Below are 20,247 nucleotides of genomic sequence, written 5' to 3' on the forward strand. Positions count from 1 at the left end.
AATTTCCCCAATCACATCAGGACACTGCACTTTTCATTAGTTCACATTCACTTCCAGACAACATTGCCTTCTTCTTAAGCACTCGATTTATCAGCACCTTAATCTAGGGGGAAAAAGACCCACAGCAAATCTTGGAATTATTCCACTGAAATGTATAGACTCTGTAAGTGACATTAAAGCTCTTTGTCAGACTCTGTTGTTCTGGTTTGTCTGCCTGAACTCACTATAGACAATCTAACCAAAAAGTGACAGCAGAGATGAAGTCTCAGATTAAAGGAACCAAAGTTACAAGGCTCAGTAAGTCAGTAATTTGTACCGAGAGCCAGAACCTCGTCTTTCAGTCCCTATTAGGAACCCTGTTTATCCCCACCAGAATGCTTAAATGGTGACTCCAGTAAATGCAGACCATTCACCACTCAATGTGAACTTCAGTGTGCACTTTATCAATCATCCCACCAATCAGAGACAGTCACCTCTTTAGGAGAACCCAATATGGGTTCAAATAGACTCTGCAGTTCCACATCATCTCAACTTTTTACCGTCCTGTTACTCTTAGAATACCTTGGTTACAAAAACACAAACTACAAATTGAAAGGCAGACCAGAGGGACATTATGTTGGGCCTTGACCAATTTGTTAAGCTGCCCCATGACCATTCAGATACCTCTTGTGGATTGTAAAATGGACACTAAGCCAGATTGGTCCAAAGTTCCAGCACAGTATTTGGAATCTAAGGAAGTGTTAATTAGACTCAAAGCTACTTCTAATCCTCTTTAAAGACTGTTCATTTGTACTATTGACTTGTACCCTGGTTTCAGCCCCCCACAGTGCTGGTTGTGCTCTTTGCCAGGCCCTGAGCACGAGGCCATGCAAAAATATATTGACGACTCGGGCAGTTGGTGTCATTGGATTGTACATCGTTATTTTCTTTGTCTTAAATGAAAGACCAGGGATTACAACCCTGTATTGCAGAGGTTTTGCTGCATGTTTTCCAACATACACTGCTCTGGCATGTTCTGATTGGCTGGACACACCTGAACCAGGTGATCAGCCATGAGTACGGCAAGAATACCTGGAAATCCTGCAGACACACCGGCCCTCGAGGTCTGGAATTGCCCACCCCTGCTGTACTGCATTTAAATGACCAACTGTATTTGCCAGTTAGTCTGGATCCTCTTTTCTTCATCAACTCCACATTTGAGTGGTTTAACGGGGCAACCATCCTTTCCAAGTTGGACTTAAGTAACCCGTGTCATCTGATCAAGATTCGGCGGGTGATGAGTGGACGATGGCTTTCAATACACTATGTGGACATTATGAGCCTCTCGTTATGCCAATGACAATCTGGGGAATATATTGAACAAATTTGTCTTTGTACATTTGGATGATATTTTCTGAACATTAACAAAAAGGGACCTTATGGCAGAAAAATGTAAATGTTATGGCCTTTCCATTACTTCACACGCCAAGATTCCAATTTTCCTCAAATGCCACTTCTGCCAAGTTATGAGAATTTTTTTTTCTTTTTTTTTTTTTTAACTTGTCCTGTCCAACAGCTGGGCAGGCAGATAAGGGGCTGACGGCCTCTTGTGTTGGACATATTTTACTTTAACAAGAGGGGTTATTAATCTTCAGACAAACCAAAGGTATGTCTGAATAAACCCCTTTTGTAATTGAGGCCAAACTTTATTGATTTCAATCATGTCTGAAAATCTTTGGTGTTGGACCGGACGGAAAAGGAAAGAGGGGAAGAAGAGAGAGGGATGCCAGAGAGGGGGGGGGGGGGGGTAAGAGGGTGACAATAGGAGGGGGGGGGGGGGGTAAGACCACGAAGACGCACAAAGCAACAAGTTTACTGGTTGTTTATCATCACGGTAAGGTTCAAATGTAGTACAAAAAGGGCGGGGCCTGTCCACACACACACTCAAATGTTATCAACACACCTGCTGGGTGAAAAAAAATGAACGCAAAATCGATAGTGTTCACAAACGCATACTTATGCCTTTAAACCAACTAGTGTGAAATATTTCAGTCATTCAATCATGCAAACTGTTAGTGCAAAGGTGAGCTAACACCTGTGCTCAGGTGAGTGTTTATGTTTTTCTAATATGGACGGTGGAATGTGAAAAGAAGGAAGGAGAGTGGCCAGCCATCCCCACACCAAGACCCCCGCCGCAGCAGCAGCAGCGGCAGCCGGGACCCCCAACACGGCAGCAGGCAGGGAACAACCGCCCCCCGGGCGACCCAGCCCGCCACCCAGGCCAGGGCCAGCAGGACCGCCGCGAGGCCCCCAGAGCCAGAGAGCAGGGAAGCACGGAGGGAAAGGGAGCGCCGGCCAAACCCAACCAGGAGAGCAGCCCCCCCGCCGCGCCGGGAGAGCCTAACGCAGGGCCCCACCCGAGAAAGGCGCCCACAGCCCCAGACGAGCAGCCCATCACCCCCCAGGAGTTCCGGGCATCCCCCCTCCCAACCCCAGGTACGAGCCAGGACCCCCCCAAGGGAGACCCACTCCGCACTCCAGGCAGCCACCCACCCGGCCCACGGTTGGTCCAGGGAGGAGCAAGGCAGGGGCCAGCCGCCCCCGCCCAGGAGGGGTGCGCCCCGGGGAAAAAGGGGGCCCACCAGGGGTGTTGTAAACTTGGCCCGACCAGGCTCGTCCACAGTTGGAGATTTGGTGGGGCCCAGCACCCAGGGGCAAGGACCAGAACCCACCCCCCAGGGACACGGACACCCCCGGCTCAGGTGTAATGTGACCCCCCCCCCCCCCGTGCGGAGAGGGAAAGGGAGCGCCGGCCCAGCCCAACCAGGAGAGCAGCCCCCCCGCCGCGCCGGGAGAGCCTAACGCAGGGCCCCACCCGAGAAAGGCGGCCACAGCCCCAGACGAGCAGCCCATCACCCCCCAGGAGTTCCGGGCATCCCCCCTCCCCAACCCCAGGTACGAGCCAGGACCCCCCAAGGGAGACCCGCTCCGCACTCCAGGCAGCCACCCACCCGGCCCACGGTTGGTCCAGGGAGGAGCAAGGCAGGGGCCAGCCGCCCCCGCCCAGGAGGGGTGCGCCCCGGGGAGAAAGGGGGCCCACCAGGGGTGTTGTAAACTTGGCCCGACCAGGCTCGTCCACAGTTGGAGATTTGGTGGGGCCCAGCACCCAGGGGCAAGGACCAGAACCCACCCCCCAGGGACACGGACACCCCCGGCTCAGGTGTAATGTGACCCCCCCCCCCCCCCCCCCCCCGTGCGGAGAGAGCACCGCCGCGCCCAGGAAACCGGCACCCAGGGGACACGGCCGCTGTTGCCAAGGGCCCCGTACCCCACACCAGGGAAGGGGTAGGGGACAGATGGTCCTAGGTCCCACCTTCCTTGCAAAAGGTGCGTGCATGTATGTGTGTTTGAGAGGGTCTGTGTGTGCATGTGTGTGTGTTTATGTTGGAATGTATATTTTGAGGGGGGAGGGGTGTGTACTAAGGGGGTGCAGTTAAAATTGGCGGGTAAGGCACTGAGGGGACATCTCCTGATTACTCACAGTGATGTCCCCTCACCCTCCCCACCAAAGGGCCCTAAATGTCTAAGGTGCGGTTAAAATTGGCGGGTAGGGTGCTGGGAGGATATCTGCTGCTTGCTGGCAGTGATGTCCAAGTACCCCCCCTACCAAGGGCCCTTTATGTCTAAGGTGCAAATAAAAACAGCAACCACGGGAGGGGGGGACCACTGCCAAGTAGCCCCCCCCCCCAAGGCGCATCGCAGGCTAAGCCCCCCACCCCTTCACCCTAATATGAGGTTATATGAGGAAGGGGGTAAGTTATGAGATTTTTTGAAAGTAGTGTTACAAATTTAACAAAGATTAAATTTCACGATGAAAACTGTTCATGTCTACTTTATAAACTGTTGGCAAAATGTTTTAATCCTATTAAAATATATTGAAGGAAAATTGATCACTAGATCACATGAACCACTGTTTGATTTTGTAAAAAGAGATTGACGATGAAAATGAAACGTATTTTTAGATTAACTTTTTGCATCCTTTAAGGTCCTTTGGGTAAGAAAAGTAAGACTTTTTTTTGTTAAAATGCATCCTGTTGTTGCTCAATCTAACTGAGATGCATGGATATATAAAACAAGTCTTTATGGTTTGGTGGCGCTTCATATGAGCAAAAATTACACACAAATCGACCTAATATTAATGACACTGAGTACAAAACCTTGAGACCAATGTTGTTCATTCGCATTACCTTTTGCTCACCTACACTGTATGAAAAACAACTGTGCGATTACCTTAAAACTGTCCTATAAAGCAAGAACGTGTTGAAGCCTGGTGGCTGTGCCAGGAAATCACTTTCAGATGGTTCTGATAGTGAGATTTTATCCTGACTCACCGTGGCAGCAGTCACTGCAGGAAATTGGAAAACTTTCCTATAGAGACGATTAATATGACCCTGTGTCCTGTACACACAGTGGGATAACGTCCTTCTAGGGAATGTGACATGATCTGCCACCTCGTGCATGGCCAAAGTGAATTTTTTATTGTTTTCAAATCAAAAGACCATAGCTTCAGGCTTTTGTCCTTAGAAAAAGGAGGCTTACTGTACCTTGGCTCTACTATCCCTGAGGTTTCATTTTTCCATTGTTATTCCATCAACCCTCAAGATTTATTTCTACTTTCTATGTTGCAAAATAAAAAAAATAAATGGGATTTTGTGTATCAAAACAAGCTCCAGAGTAAGCATGAATTGTTTTTGTCAAACTCTTTAAAACCTTCAAAGGGAAAGTTTGTCACTGAACCTATCTTTGGAGGCAGAAGTCTTTCCCTGCTATTTTATGACTTGCACCGTTTGTGTGGATTGGCTTGTTCGAGGTTTGTAACATCCCCATAGAGAAGATTGGCAGCACCCCAAGTGTGTCACCAGCCTTAATTCCTTTGAACCCCTTTCTGGGGCTCTTAACTACTTGTCCTTTTGCTGTGACACTCTCTGGCTCCTGCTTCTCACATGCCAAAGCAGGATGCCAAGTTTGAAGAGAAAAAGGGGAAAGCATTGGCTCTGGCCTGGGCTCTTCAAATGACCCCAGGCCTGCACAATAAACATTTAATTTCCTCTGGAAAGCAACGGAGAAGCTTAAGTGATGTAAAAGCGCAAGAAGGAACAGCTAGTGAGAACTTCTCGTCATTCGGATTTTTGGGTGAAGTTCATTCGTGCACATTAAAGTTTCAACGTCCATTAAGAACTTTGCATATACCACAGTAAAGTCCTGTTTAATCAATAAGAAAAGAAAGTTTATTTAAAAAAAACACACACACAAGGAAGACAAATATTAAATAATTGTTGCAATGGAGCATCCATTTCATACCACCATAGTGAGGTCAAAAGAGATTACCATACATTATATTACTTTAAAAAAATTAGTATTTCAAACAGCTTTTACATCTTTTGACTCCAGAAGCGGGTCCCTTAGAAATAAGTTAAAAATCCTTGCCCCATTGGTCGATTTCTTTAAAATAAGAAGAAAATCTGGTCTAAGAATTAATATTTTATAAAAAAAAATTCTAGTCATGAAGACAAGTTTTCTCAAAGTAAATTTAAGGATCAACACATGTTTGAATAATTCCGAAGACATGTTTGAACTTGATTGTGGTGAAATGATCAAAGCTCTTTTAATTACAATAAATGAGTATTACATTGTCTAAGGTGCAATAATGATTACTGAAATGTTTTAATTACAATTAATAAGCTATTGATTTTCTTTACTTGATCTGTAATGTGTAGCAATAATTACTGGTTTAATGTGATAATGTGTTCAAATAATAATCAATGATTATTACATATTGTGTGCCAATACTGTTTACTGAAATCATGACTGAACTTTTTCTGAAGATAATCAATCATTCCTTGGCACTGGATTTTGTTTCTTGAAAATAATCTATCTGATCAGAACCGGATTTAAAAAACGGATGTAAAACTATAAAATGAATGAGATTATATAAGATCGCTTCTTCCCACTCCTTTTCAAGCAATAAATCAACCTCTACGTGACTTTAATTCATGACCACTACATTTAATCAAGCAAACGTCATTTAGGTGTCTTTTTTGTTTTATTTTCAGTTTTTTTCATCTACGCATTTCATCATTTCTGTAATGAGTTTGATAAATCTGTGTAAATTCTTTACTGCTTTGACTGCAATGTTTGAAATAAATCGATAAATCAAAAAAATAATCAAATCGAATCAAAAGATAATTTTCCTATTCATAAACTAAGATACATTTTCTTGAAACTAGTCTTTTACTTTCTAAAGATTCAGTTTTTGCAATGTTGGAGTTATGGTCCTAAAATAGGTTATGGCCCTATAAAGTAATGTAAATATATTTGGTAGGAAACAAGATTTTTTCTGCTCTTCCAGCTTTCTGGTCAAAGTAAAAGGAAAGAATAAAGACCACACAGGTTTTTATCATTTAGATCATTTTAAAGTGGAAATTTAATGTTGGAAAAACCCTGCTCCCCCCAACATTTCTCCTTCAAATAATCTCAAAAACCAAAATTATCCCTCCAGCCAACTGGAAAATATTAAAGAATCCACCCGGTTCCCACAAACATTCAGTGTCTCTTGTAAAATGTAATGGTCCTTAATAATAACTATGCTGTATGATTTTAAAGACTAAACAGAAAGTTTCCCAGACTATTTCAGAGCTTATTGTAATAAATATTAGCTAAAATAAAGCAAAAATGTGTTTACATTTTCCTCTATATAAAGAAGAAGAAGCCCCTCCCCTTTTCCTCTATACCAGTAGCCGTGGTGTCATAGGTGGTTGGGTTGAATACAACAAACCATACTAAAATTGAAATGTGGTCGTGTTGCTCTGAAGGTCTGACAGTGCAGAGAACAATAATTAAAAAGGACTGTGTGAAAGCAATGGGTGCTCTCAGGTCAGTGATCCTGTTCACCCTATTTTCTCTTACCGCTTTCAGCAACGCGGCCACTCCCAATAAAAAGTCTATGTAAACGTGCGTAAATGCATGTTTGGGGCTTCTCAAAACTCTTTTTAACACGTACCTACACACGCCTTTTGGACGTATAAAACGCACAGCCATTGAACGCATGTTGCCAGCTAAACCAGGTCGAACTACGACCAATCAGACACTAGGATTGGGTAATGACTTATGGATAGGGTCCCTTTTAATTCACGGAAGAGCCAACCCTAGGAAAATTGATCATGGAAGAGAAATGAATAATGGCCGTTTGTGCCTGGCCAAAATATCAGTCCAAGTCTTTCCTATATCGGAATAGAGCTGTGAAAGAAAGACCTGAGGCAAGATTCATGTGATTTGGACCACTTGAACATTTCGCACCCAGCCTCTTCAAACTATAGGTGTGCTAGTAAACAATACCAAAAGAAGAAGAAGCCCCTCCCCTTTTCTCTCTTGTGAACACCCTGGGCTAACACAAATTCTTGAAATTGCCCATTGTGTCTGTAGCCTCAGTCTTATGGCAAAACATATAAATTAGATAAAAGTAGTTGATCTGTTTTGTATTTTCTCTTTTGTGTTGACATGGGGATGGTCAGCGCCAAACACACAAATCTGTACGGCTGCTTTATGCTCTCACTCAGATTTTTCTGATGAAAGAAGTCAAGGAGATCAGTGGGAGATTTTCCTGCAAAATCATGCATGGCGTACATCACAGTCAGCCCTGTTTTTTTACTGAGACACATCAAAAAGTGCTCTGTGGCTCCGTGTCAAACTGGGCAAGGCTGCATGTGGGAAACTTTTCCTGTTTTCCTGAAACTTCTGTCCAATCAGAAGGTCTGAATACTGTGACTTTGCATGAGCCTGCTAGAAGGCCCTGCTAACACCAACTCAAAATCTTATTGGTTGAAAGAAATGAATGACCGAAATTGATCTTGTATTCAACAGCCTTCATAACGTATAGTAAAAGCCTATTTAGCTCTGACTCTGTCTGGCAACAAAGGACAGTAGTTAGTTTCAGCATAACCGTCATAAACACAATAAAAGGAAATGGACTGACCACTGGGAATGATTTAATGAGTATGCATGGACAAAATATAATTAACACATGATTCAGATATTTTTTAGGCCTTCAGAGAAGGCCTTGATGGCCCCTTCGGCTTACCACTGGTTGAGTTCTTGTTCTGGTGCTGGAGCCTATACCAGCAACTGTCAGGCAAAGACGGGGCACACCTTGAATGATTCACCTGACCATTGCAAACTGCACAACCCTGGTCCTCAAGATCTCCCATCTTGCCTGCTTTTTCTAGTGAATTTTTATGGCAGTAAGCAAACAACAGAATGGCGCATTACAGCCACCACCTTGTCTGGAGTGTGGGTTCAGGGCTGTATTACAACAACAAAGTAGACCTTTCCAGTTTCAATTGTGATTATAACATTTTTATCTAAAATCCCACAACCTAACTGTCTTAAAAAGCCACATTTCATTCACTTTTTGAACAATGTGTGGAATGACAAAACAAATGTGTGTACCGGACCCTGCTGTTTAATACAATTAGACACAAAACAGAACTTTGAAAAATGCATTGAATGACATTATAATCTAGGATACATTGCACCAGCAAGCAGCGCTGACTATGGCTCAGAACTGATTTGATGCTAGCAGATGCAGATTGTTAAATTACTTTGCATAGCAATTGAAATGAAATGCCAGAAAGAAAGTGACTTTTCACGTTTTCCACATGAAGTGCTAAATTTTTTTCTTGGCCGCACAGACCCAGAGGAAGGGTTAAGATTAGGATTACGGGTTAGGTTAAACTGCGTTCACAATTCGTGAGTTGCGACTCAGTCTGAGAGGGAACACAAAAACACATTTGGGACTTTAAGTTTAATTTTAAATACATGCAGACAACAGCAAAATCCAGCCTTGGACACACTTATCAGACTTCCGGGGAATGCAGCAATGTGCCATCTTCTCTTCTCCCACAGCTGAGTTTATGTACACGCTACAAGGGGCAGATCAGGGCGCTTGCGCAATGTGCATGCACTCCTGGGCCGTTGTGACATCACAATGGCTCATTAATTCAAACCGAGCATCTATGGGACAGTTTGATTGACAGCAATTTAAAAGGAGAAATACAAAAATGAAATTATTATCACTACATTTGTTCTCTTTGGTAAGAAGAAGACCACAAGTACATGTGAAAAAACAAAACAAAACATATTTTTCATGAGAGGGGGACTTTAAAGCTTTAAAATGCAATTTTGAAATGCAACCACAAGGGGACACACTCTTGAGATGTATTGTGCCAGTCCCAAGTCTGGGTAAGGGCTATGATAGGAAGGACATCCAACATAAAACCAAAGCCAAATCAATCATGCAGACACAGAAATTTCATACTGTATTGATTATGGCCAACAACAATTATTATCAATGGTTAGGCCCCCATTATGCCTCATCATGTGAAACACAGGAACAGGATAAACTCTGGAGAAAGATGGATGAGATGCTCCAGAGTATCCTAGGAAGAGTTCAAGGTGGAGGTTGGACAGCACAAAGGATCAGCTTTGAATTTGCTGTGGTGATGGACAGACAGACAGACAGATGAGGTTAGTCAGGAATCTCTGTGGATCATGATGTTTGCAGATGACATTGTGATCTCTATTGAGAGGAGGGAGAAGGTGAAGGATTGTAGAGAGTTGGAGCTTTGCTCCTGAAAGGAGAGGACTGAAGATCAGCTTCACCAAGACAGAGTCTTTGTGTGTTAATGAGGGGAATTAAAGAGGAACGGTGACATTACAGGTAGCGAAGATGAACAAAAGGGGACTTAGGGTTAGCAGTCCTGTAGCAACTGTAAGGCCTAACCAGATGCTGAGGCAGGAAAGAAATATATTTTTAAAAAAAGGGGTCAACCCCCCCAATCATGTGACTTTGCAACAATGGCGGGTACAAGTTCAGAGGAAAAGAGCGTGGGAAAGAGGTGAAGAAGCCTGTTCAAGCAGGTCAGAACTGGTAGAGCTTTAGGTGTAAAACGTGACAGAGGAGTGTCACCAAGAATGAAGGAAGGATCAGATCATGGTAGATGTTTTAAAGATAAATGCAGGGAAGGAGATTGAGAGTGTTTGGACATTGAAAATAGAGAAGGAGCAGGGATGATGTTGGTAAAAGAATGTTTAGTTTGGAGCAATCAGGAAAGAGGGGAGAAAAAAGACCAAAGAGGAGAATCACCAATGAAATGAAGGAAGACATGAGGATGGTTGGTTGGTTTGAGTGAGGAGGATTCAGATGATGGGATCAGATGGAGGCAGGTGATTTACTCCTAAAAGGAGTTTTAAAATAGACTACAGCTTGAGAGCATCCATTATTTTGAACAGGAGATGGACGCAGAGCTGCCCTTTCTCATGCTCTGCATCTCTTTAATGAGTTTTTTTTCCCCCAATCTGCCATGTTGATTCCTTAGCTTCTCAGACTTCCTTCTTTTCGTTTCAGTAAATGTTTCACTTTCTCTACTTTTGTAACATTTATTTTATAGTCAACACCTCTAAGGCTGAATCCGAATTTCCCCCTACCTCTATGGCTTTTCCCTACCCCTCCAATTGTTGGGGGATTTGGAGGCGTAGGGCTGTCCAAAATAGTTTTTTTGAGGGCCAAAGGATGCTGAGCCCTCCGCCGCGAGAGTTGTTTCGCATTGCGCTGTGCCGCGGAGGAGGAGAAGAAGCGCTTTCTTCACATGGATGTCCTCTGATGCACAGAAGTTTACATGTAAATGTGAATAATGACTTTTTGTTTAGACATGACTTTTTAAAAGTTATAATGTATTTCCGAGCACAAGCTGCTCTGCGCTAACGTAGCTGACCCGCGACTATTGATAACGTCATCAAGTGGAAGCAATGTCTCAATTTGAAGACACAATTTTTGCACAACTCTCCATTTGGAGGGCTAAATGTAGGGGAAGGGAGAAGCCGTAGGGGTAGGGGAAAAAATTGGATTCTGCCTAATTCCCATCTATTCTTTCAGCCATCTCAATCTACCTTTCTTGGCTGGTCTAACGCTCCTTTTTTCTCTGCTGTCCTGAATTTTTCCTGGATCCAGACAAAAGAAAGCTCTGAGAGGTGTTTGTGATCACTGCCCTCCCCACAAATACACAAAGGTAAGAAGTAAGACTAGGGGATTGAATGTCGCAGCAAAAATGAGCTTCTTGAATTAACAAAATGTATTTTTTAGTGTGCAATTCCTCTTTTCCGAGTTTTCTTCCCTCAAATTAGTATTCATGCAAAGCGTGACCAATTCAGTGAAGGTTTCTCCAAGAAAAACCTCATAAAACCTGAGGCTTTTGTGGAAAGCTCTGCACTAAAGCCTTTTATCTCAGCCTTTATCCTGACATCTTAAGAAACTAAAAACATTTCATAGGTTTCATCCCTCTGCTTTAGTGGAAAATTACAGATTTTCCCTCATGCTTATGAATATTTAAAACAGTTTTGTGTTGAGGCAAGCTCCAAATGCAAAAGCAGTTTTAGCTTCATCAGGTCATGAGCGCCATGTCTCCAAAAAGGAACAATGCTACCCCTGGTGGAGGTCTGGGCATGATACATGCAGCAGACTCAGCTCATTCACAGCAGGCATCGGGTTTTAACAGAATGAAACCACGAATTAAGATATGAATAAAATCCTCCTCAGACAACCCTCATCAAGTAAAACAGAATGTGTGACCTCAAAAACAACCATGAAAACAATGCCCAGAGTTTAACAGCATGACCTGACCAAGCCAATTCAATCCCATAATCCCGCTTTACACAGAGAGGGCTTGTTACTGAAAATCTAATAGTCGAGAGACAGAGAGAAAATTAGAAGCCAGCAGCAGCCTGCTATATTTTTCGTTGAGCATATACAATAATTAACTTTATATACGTCCCCAAACCCAATCTTTAGTCATCCCCAGCTGCTGTATTTTTAGTGCCAGCGACCAGACTGAGGCCACTGTCATTTCCCAACAAGGATCCAGCCTTATGCTGCCTGGTCTCATACGAATCCTTCCAGCTTTTACTGCCACACTTGTCTCAGTAAACCAAGCCTTAATGACAGGCCTGTCTATAGTTGGAGTCTGTAAAAATGCCCTGGGTACTTCTATGTGTCTGTGTCTATTTCCTATATCTTCTGCTTTAATTTATGTGCACTTTTATTTTACATTTGCAGCTTTTTGCTTCTGGTTATGGGCGAAAATGTTATTTCAGCTGTTTAAAAGAAGAAAGATGAACACTTGTTTTTCTCCCCGTTTCCTGCAAAATTAAAGATGCAGTCTAGGTGCGGTGTATGCAATTAGATTTCTCTAACCAGGAGATTATTTTGAATGAGCCCATTCTACAAAACTCATTAATATCACAGCAGAGTCTCGCTTGCATTCTGAAGCTGAACTTCCTGCAGAAATACAAACAGGACAGAAAGACACAGATGGACTTGTGAGATTTCTCAACGTTTGGCCCCTGCTAGAACAGCAGGTCTGTGTGGAGCCAGGGCTCTGCTTTAAGAAGGTGATCAGTGTTGCTTATTTCACTAAAAAAAAGTCCATCTAAAGGGTTCATTTAGAGATGAAAGGGGAGCCTTTAACTCTTTCCTGTACCTTCAGCTCAACCTCATAGCTGTAATTTGTTTACTATATTATTTGCAAAAATCATCTATAATGCTCCTGTCTTCCTCATTATTAACAGTCAACATTTGATTATTCCACTAAAAAAATAACTGAATGGGTTCTTTTTAGGTACACTTCCTCACATTAGGTCATCTGCACTGAATGTTACTTTCCTTGATGGAGGAAATTTCAGTAAATGTTCCGGTTTTTAAGTAAAGTTTTTGTATAAGGATTTTAAAAAATAATTACAAGGGAAGTATTTTTTCTTATTAGTAAAATGACTCTTTTGAAGTCCCACTCAGAACACCTTTGATCTATTTTAAACCTGTATTGTTTTCTTGGACATAGTTTCTGCAGAGCTAATTAGTTCATTAGAAATATACCTCTAAGCTGTGGGCAGGACTGTTTGCAAGGGGTAAGGCCGTCCCCATTTCCCGTCATCCATCTGTTTACACGCTCCTACAACCCCAACCCAACATTACCGGTGCAACAAAAACTGCCAGAAATATTGGAGCTATCGAGCCACACAGTTTGGAGCCAGATGCCAGCTCGGACGACAAAAAAGAAAATGTACATGAATCTATTTGTCTGCAGGTGGATGCATCAGGATGGAGTGGGGCAGGGAGCTTGTGGCCTCCCCATAGTATTTTCTACACAAAAAATACGATTTCTATTCTAACAGCATTTATTCATGTGCTCCTGATTCCACTGATTTGGATAAAGACACACTCAGAAATGCTATTTTGAGTTTATTTTCATAAAATATGTCTTCTAACGTTAGAAAAATACCACAAAAACATGTTAAATACACCAAAAGCACAACTTTCATTGGAGTGGTTCAATAAAAGTCATCGTTTTGCACCTTTATTAATACAGCAAACTGGTTTTAGCTGCCCCAATGTTTTTTAATCAAGATTTTGCTGAAGCTGCAAGATTAATTTTTTTAAAGAGTCCATTTACCTGGGCTGTCACTTTCACACCACAATTCATTTTTTTAGATACTTAGCAGGTGTGAAAGCACAGCTAACTCTGCTCCAAACTGGACATGCAAGTTCATTCAACCTTACAAAGAGGATCTGCATCATATACAACACAGCTCTGTGGTTTATCCAAAACAAAAACAAGTGATAAAAAAGTACCAATTCCTGTCAATGAGTGTATTTCAATAAGAAGAAGTGGCTGTTAATGTGATTGTCAGATACAGAATCTCATAAAAGTGAGTACACCCCTCACATTTCTGCAGATATTTATTAATAACTTTTCATGGAGCAACACTGTGGAAATGACTTTTTATGTATTTTGACACAATAAACAGGTTTCTTGTGCATCATCTTTAAAGAAGGTTTATTTCTGAGGAGAAAACACATGTTTGAGGGAAAATAAATGAACAGTGCTATACTTTTCATTGTGTCAAAGAGTCATTTCAGCTGTGTTGTCACATGATAAATATCTGCAGAATTATGAGGGGTTTACTCACTTTTAGGAGTTACTGTAAATGACAAAACACTTTGTACTTTGTCCCCATACTTGTCAGTGGTCATTTTGTGGGGAAAATATGGTTTGGCAAAGATGAAAAAAATAATTTTGAAAAGAATCTAAGTAGGGATGATCACCTGACTAAAAAAGATAACCTTGTTCCTATTGCTGCAAAGAAGCGGGGCAGGAAATAAAATACATTTACAGTTGTTGTATTAATGGATGTTACCTTATTCACACATGTACTACATTTGTGTTAGAAGAAAGAACATAAAAGGTGGTTAAACTAAACATGGCTTCGTAGAATAATTCCCAAAACCAGCAAACTGGCACCATGTCCAACAGAATCTGAAACCACGAAAGAACTGCTGAGCACACAAAGTCAGAGCTATCATTACTGAGTCATTTCGTCTAAAAGACAATGTCTGTGACCCTTTTAGCATTGGCATGTTTTGATTTTCTGGCTGTGCTAAGCATAAATGCCCTCCAGTAAAAGTCAAGCTCTCAGTAAAACTAAATTACAGAACAAGTACATTCCTAACACGAGGGGTTAAGTGTATAAAAGCCGTTCCATGATGATATAATACATCGATGACAGATACCAGTTAAGTCCAACCAGCAAAACCTACAAACATTACATTGAAAGTTCTGCAGGCAGCCCTCACAGGAAAAGCAGCTTACTGCAGAAAGTCTCACGTACAACTGGTTGAAAGTCCTTTCTGAAACAAAACCCCATTCAGGTCAGATTAAGATCACTCTGAGGGAGGACAAAGGGACCACTGATCTGGGCCCGCTGGAAATGGAGAAGGTTGCCTTCCTGACTTGAGCATGAGATGCATCTCCCTTCTCATGACTTGAGGCGACTAAAGGAAGAATTACACACACTTAAGAAAATCAATCCAAATGCAGTTTGCCACCATTTCAACAGATGGCAAAAACATAAGATAGAGTTCAGGAATGTAATTTATTACAGCTTTAAAGAGCTATACAGGTTCTGCTGCATATTTCATACATAGGCATCATTTTTTTTAATATCATCTCTAACATCTAGCAACATGTCATCTTAAATGCACATTTTGTTCTTTGGGTACATATGGTACTTATCCATGTACATTTTGTGTTGCAGCTTGAGAGGATGTGATCTTCAGAGATTTAGCATAAATCTTTGAGGTTTCTATCCAGAAATCAATCAAGAAAACCATCAAACCTTAAGATCCCAGAATAGGCATGTCCAAAGTCTGGCCCATGGACCAAATGCAGCCCTAATTTCTACTGGCCACCGGGCCCTGTCAAAAAATCTATAATATTTGGCTAAATTACATTATAACCCATTGCAAACCTTTGGCACTAAACTGTGGCTACTTTACCCTCAGAGCCTGGAGGACCAAATGAAAAGAACAGATTTATTTGTTTCTTCGATCAAAAGCACAGTGGTTTGCACTTCTGAATAATATAAATATTTGTGTTATTTTCCTCTTCAGATTATTTAAATTTAGAAATTTGCAGTGAGTACATACAACATATTTATAATCAAATAAATATGTAACTAAATAATAACATTTTATGTGAACTCAAATTTAATGTTAACAAATAGTTTTCTACAAAAATAGCGTTGTTTTTATTTTATTTCTGGTCCTCAATCATGAATTCAAAGTAGATTTAATACAACTGTTTTTTATCCCATCCAAAAAGGCCATTCAGTGTTATCATAAAGAATGCTGGCTGGATTCACTAAATCTGTCCCTCTTTGCAAAAAGTTTGGACACCCCTGTCCTAAAAGAACCACATAAGTTATTTATGTGTCAAAGTTATTTAAAGACTTTCTGCACAAACCAGTCATGACTTGCACTACAGGAAGGATAGAGGAGGGAGATTTGCTTCCTGACTTGGCTAGAAATGGCAAACAATTTGTCAAAGTGGGGGAGAAAAACACAGCATATTAAAAATACACAATGTTTAGAAATCAAATGTTCTCATCAACAAATTTGCAGCCCCCCGTGTGAATGTGTCCAAACTATAACTAACTGACAAAGTCAGAGAAAACGAGAAGGTTTGGACACGTTCAAGGGAGGGAAAGTGAAAGGATGTTGAGGTTGGAGCTTCCCAGAAGGAAGTCATGAGGAAGACCAAAGAGGATGTTCATGGATGCAGTGATGGAGGATGTGAGGGTGGTTGGTGTGAGTATAGGATACAAAGGAGAGGATTAGATGGAGGCGGATGATTTGCTGCACCCAAAAAGCAAAGAGGATTAGAAGTCAAATAATTTGTCCAATAAATGGAACATGAAAAGGGCACCACATTTATTATTGCACATATCAAATCAAATCAAACTTTATTTATATACCACTTTTTCTATGAAAGCATAATAGTGCTTTACATAAAAACAAAACAAATTAAATAATATAAAAACAAGCACGAAAATTAAATGATGTCAGTTACTATGTCAATGGCACAATTAAAACCTGACAGTGTGTTGACCTAAACTGAACTGTCACTTGTTGGAGATTTGGCCAAGGTGACTAAAAGACCAAAGAAATATGGTCAAAAAACGGACTGAGCAAAAAGGTAAGCTATCTTTATCTTTAAAGATATATCAGACAGATGGTAACAAAAGCCATCTGATTCCCCAAGGACACTCTTAAATACACTTGGTCAGCCAAGCCTTAAAGCAGACGTTTTGTGGCAGTTAGTATGTAAGAAGCTGTTGTATTTTGTAGGAGAGAGTGTTGTTGACACGGGATTATTAATGATAACAATTTTTTATTTATTTTTACATTTGGAGCATGTTTGATATAGAATGAAGAAAGCTACCAAACGTATGCCATAGTAACTGCAACAAATGTAAAATTCCAAGCAGGGGAACTTTTTGTCAGACTAACATGAGATAAAAGGAGATCCGATGATCTCACTAAATGATACCTAAATATCTTATTTTCGGATACAAAAAAACAGAACAAAAACAGAAATCATTTTTTGGTTTGACAGGTTCAAATTTCAAACAAAACCAATCTTTCTGTGCAAACTCCCTGATCTGCAGCTAAAGTCACATCCACCTTACAGCAGACCTCCAGAGAACCTCAACATCTGGTAGAGCACTGGGGGCAAAATGAAGGAGAAGATCTTGCAATGCAAAACCAGAGCCCATCAACAAACAGCACAAGCCTCTAATGACACGCGATGTGATACGCTTCATTACAGGCCCAGTCCCCACCCAGCTCTGCCTCCAAAACTCAAAGGAAAGTCACTATTCCAGTTCTCGGACAAAACCCACTTGTTGCACCGAGCAGCCATGTCGTTTCTTTAAATAATAGAAATTAAGCATGATTAGAGGGAGAAATCAAGAAAGATTTTTTTGGACACAATTAAGATGAAGTTTGTTTATTTTTAGTTCAAAGTGCTTCCTTCTAATTTAATGAAACAAATCTCCCTAAATTTGACATCAGCTCCCGTGTTCTGAAAATTAGGCCTGAAAGCAACCCTGCAGGGATTGACTGGCTGGTTAAAAATACAATTAACCCTTGTGCTATCGTAGATGACCCCACCCTCACTTTGACGTGTTCTCCCTACCATGACAAAGGTGGATCAAGGTGAAAAGATTTCATGAAATCCATGGACACCAGTGAAGATCACAAATCATTGAAGAAAAAAGGTTCAGCGCACTGTCTGGTGGATCTAGATCAGTGTTTTTCAACCAGTGTGCCGCGGGAGATGGTCAAGTGTGCCGTGGGAAATTCCCCTCATTCACTGATCTAAAAACATTTCCCATCATTTCAGCTCTCTGTTCATCCAAACACGCCCTGATAAAACACTGAAGAGTTAAGAATATAAAAGATCGTAAAATACTTTTTCTTTGCGTTTATTTTATTTTATTAAAGACATTATGATAAGAATAACGGTACAGTACCGCGATTCAGCTGCAGCTTCGGCTGTATTTTGGAAAAGTCCCGCCCCTTTAACTGTCTCCACCACTCATTTTTGGGGGGCTTAATCACATGTCATCAGTCTGACCAATCTGAAGTGGTTAAAGTCTTCACTTCCTTGTCCCGATTTAGCTCGTAAAGTCGCTCAGTTCCAACAAAAATACCAGCTAAAGCTCGTCTTTAGCGGTGTAGCTTTCCAAAGAATCCGGTATCAGACCGTGGAACAAGTGAACAAAACATTGAAGCTCAGAGACGCGGTCTCCGGCCGTTTTTTGCACTACATCTCCCATGATGCATTGGGTTGTGAGAGTGACAGCGCACAAGGAGATCTGTTGTTAAACGTCTTGAAACCAACGAACACACATCAAACTGTTTTTAAATCTTCTAACTTAACTTTTATTGCATCTTTTAGAAAAAAACAGATGCAGTTTCCAGCTTTTTCTGCAAAAATTATCTCAAAAATGCATGTGAGATTGTGGAGGGGCTGTAGATCAATACAGACTGTGAGTTTCTCTTTTTTTTTTCAAGTTTTGGATGCTGGTGTGCCGCGGAATTTTTTTTAAGGTTAAAATGTGCCGTGGCTCAAAAAAGGTTGAAAAACACTGATCTAGATGACCCAACTCCCAATGTTAAAGTGCCTAGGATAGCACAATACATGACGCACATTGCATTGTGACTTTTCCACAGATTGATAACCGAATGTCACAAATGACAAAGATGAATAAGAAATGTTATCCTTTTAAGATTTCTCCAATGTTTTCCAAAAGAGACATTAAAATCCACAGATATTACTTGTAGGGAAGGATTTCTCCAATGGCAACGTCTACCTCTGGCTTGACTGATGTGCTGCCTGCAGACCAGATGGTGGGAAATAAAGAAGGGTTTTAAATGTTCATGTGAGCACTGTAGAATTATCAGCAACCCACAAGCAAAACCCTCCCCTCCATTTGTGGTTTTTTTAAACACATTCAAATGAATGCATACAAATTAGAGAAAGCCATAATGCTACATCAATAAAAATGAGGTTTTATTCCATAGAACTAATTCTTTTTAAATGTTTTCAGTCAGCTTTTCTTTGGAAAAAATACAAATGTGGCATTCAGATATAAAACATTCTTATAGTTTATCTCAAAATGTTTTTGAATTCTTCTGTTTTCAACTGATATGTTTCAGTTGTGTAAATATGTACACAAATATTTGTTGACAGCTGTTTTTCGGTGCAAAATTAAACTCCTTTGTGCCTTTTTTTAAGTTGAATTACTTTTTCCCTCAACTTTATTAACTCCTAACCCTGAAATATTGATTACAGCAGGCTTTTTCCTTTTTAATCACTTTAAGTCATTACAATTATTTCAAAAATCTCCCAAATGTTTACATTTGCCCAATTTGTTTGAAACTTTTTTAAACCATTAAATTGTCTCTTTTCTTCTATGATGACTGTCATGTAACTGAAGACTGACAGCTGTAAATTAAATGCTAAAGGGTAAACCTTTCAGAACTTCTAGTGTTCGATTCCCTTCAAGCTGCTCCCTCTTGCGTGGCTGGAACTAACTTGCCCGCTTTGTTAAAAGTCTGCTCCTCTTCTGATAAAAGTCTCCTTTGTATTCTGACATCATTCATGTCACGCAATCTAAGCTACTTTCAGCATCACAGTCAACAAATCTTCAAGATGACGGTCTTGTGCTGAAGCTTTTGTAGTTTACACTCTTTCCTCACTCAACTTGGGGTGAAAAGGATTTTTTAAAAGCCTCTCCAACTCAATGGATTTTTTCTGTCTGAGAACATTTCTCATCAGAGTGCAGGTCTGGGTGCCAACAGTGTTCAATAACATCGCTTTTATTTTGTTGGCCTCCACACTGCAAAAAACAGTCCCCCTTAGAAATACAACAAAACTATCTCAAATTTGACAAATTTGAGGAATTTTTGCAAAATAGCAAAAGAGAAAAATCTGCTAATGGGGTAAGAATCATGTGTAAACTTATTATGGTGCTGGGATTCAGCAGTGTTACAAGCGGTGGGGAAGCCAAATGAGAGATGAGGCACAGGGGCCCCGAAACAGAACGTGATTGTGGACGCAGCATCTGGTTTGGGCAGAATCTGATGAGCTAGACCCTAGGAACCTTAACCTACAGATTCAGAGTGTCAAAGAGCCGCATCCTTCCGCCGGGCCGGTAGGGGGCTCTTAGTAGCCCAGTTAAGACTCTTTACCCAATTTTATACTAAAATTATTTTGCTTTTGAAAAACTTGGATTTCTTTCCCCCCTGCAAGACAG

Source organism: Oryzias latipes, chromosome 12 (genome assembly GCF_002234675.1).
Source record: "Oryzias latipes chromosome 12, ASM223467v1".
In the NCBI taxonomy this organism is placed as follows: domain Eukaryota; kingdom Metazoa; phylum Chordata; class Actinopteri; order Beloniformes; family Adrianichthyidae; genus Oryzias; species Oryzias latipes.